This window comes from Mus caroli, chromosome 4, assembly GCF_900094665.2.
Source record: "Mus caroli chromosome 4, CAROLI_EIJ_v1.1, whole genome shotgun sequence".
Classification (NCBI taxonomy): Eukaryota; Metazoa; Chordata; class Mammalia; order Rodentia; family Muridae; genus Mus; species Mus caroli.
Window position 1 is genome coordinate 56,048,757 of NC_034573.1, and position 1,876 is coordinate 56,050,632.

The window sequence follows — 1,876 nt, forward strand, 5'->3', positions numbered from 1 at the left end:
TGGAGAGATGCATCATCAGTTAAAAGCACAGGCTGTTCCTTCCAAGGACTTAGGTTTGGTTTATGGCACCCACATGGTGACTCACAACCATCTGTAACTCCATCTCCAAAGGATCCATTTTTAATCTACTTTAAAAGATTAATCTCATCATTCATTACAAATGTTTCAAGCTAACCTTTCANTGAAAAGCCTTGGTTACTGTACTAGGAGGCCGGCCTGTGTCCTAAATGAACTGGGTATTTCGGGAAGGCAGGCTGGGGCTGAAAGAGAGACAGAGACTAGATTGTGAGAAAAGAATGAAACCAAGACAATTTTTTCTCTGATCAAAGCCCGAGAGTTCACTAAGAGACTGTGGTTATAAAGGGGAAGGCCCATCCCCTCCGCCAGTCCATTCTTGGTGACAGAGCCAGCCTATAGGTAACCTGCAGGATAGGATGTTTCCCCAGAATGTCTCAAGGGTCTCTCAGCAGGTAGCAGAGTCTCAGAGAAGAGCAGCAGTAACAATATAGCCATCTAAGTCAGAAGGCTACACCCCAGGTGATCTCATATTCAGTGGCAGCAAAGTCTGAATCAGCCTGCTTCAAGGCTGGGGGAGGCTACAATTTCCCCCCTAATTATATAATAAAAATAGCTGGACCGAGACATAAAATTTATTTATGCTCCATCGTCCTGCCTGGGAGTTGTAGTGGCTGGCAGCTGTGCCTGGCTTGGGGACTCAGATTTTTCCCGAGATATTCTTATCTGTCAAGGAGCATACATGCAGCTTGTTTGTGTTTATTTTACACAAACATTGCTCTGTGGTATATTAACAAACCACGGCCTCTTGGCATGTACCTCTGTCTTCGATGGATATGGCTCTGAAATCTGGTTGCCCATCATTGACTGACCGGCCCTCATAGCACACCTTATTCCCAAANCAGACAAAAGCCACAATATATACTTAATATGCCTCTTCATATTGAAGAATTTCTGCCACCTGTACTTGCTGGAGGCCAGACTGCATGCTTGCTGGAATCAGGCTNTAAGGAGAGACTGTCCTGCTTGAAAAACAAACTTGAGATACTTGAAAAGCAACAGTAAAAGCTTCTATGGGGAAGTCCAGGTATTTCTTCAATTGCAAATTAGCAACAATCTAGCTCAGACTCTGAATTAGCAGAAAAGCTNAAAATGCTCTGAAAGTGGAGGCTGTGCTCCAAATTATCTTTTTCAGCTAAAATGGATTTTTAGCCATCAACAAGGTTAGAATCATACTTACTAGAAGATACAGGATCTGTGTCCACTTGATGAACCAGTCTTTCAGGCAGCCATCGTGCTCCATCTTCTTTTTGTGAAAAAACACAGACAGAACCTCTTCCCCAGATTAAAACGGGGTCTGGACCATTCCACGTATTCGTTAATGGGACATGCTATTTAACCATGGCATAAGAACTGGAAGTAACTGGATGCCAGTGGCAGTCTGCTGCAGACTGACCTTTAATATCAGTTTGCAAAAAATTAAAACGAACAAGACAAAAGCAAGATGTGCTTTTGGTGACTTTGGAGGGAATAACTGCCCCTGTTTTGTTCTTAAAAGCCATTTTTTCAGAGTGTGATGAGCACGTTCAACAATTCCATGTCCCATGGTGTTATAAGGAATTCCAGTTTTCTGTTTGATACCAAATTACTTACAAAATGAAGTAAAATTGTTGCCAGTATAGGATGGCCCATTATCTGTCTTAATGAGTTTAGGGAATCACATAGCATTAAAGGCTTGTAAACAATGATCAATTAAATTTCTAGAGGCCTCTCCGGTATGTAGAGAAGCAAAAAGAAATCCTGAACAAGTGTCAATANAAACATGTATATATCTTAATTTTCCAAATTTCACATAATGAGT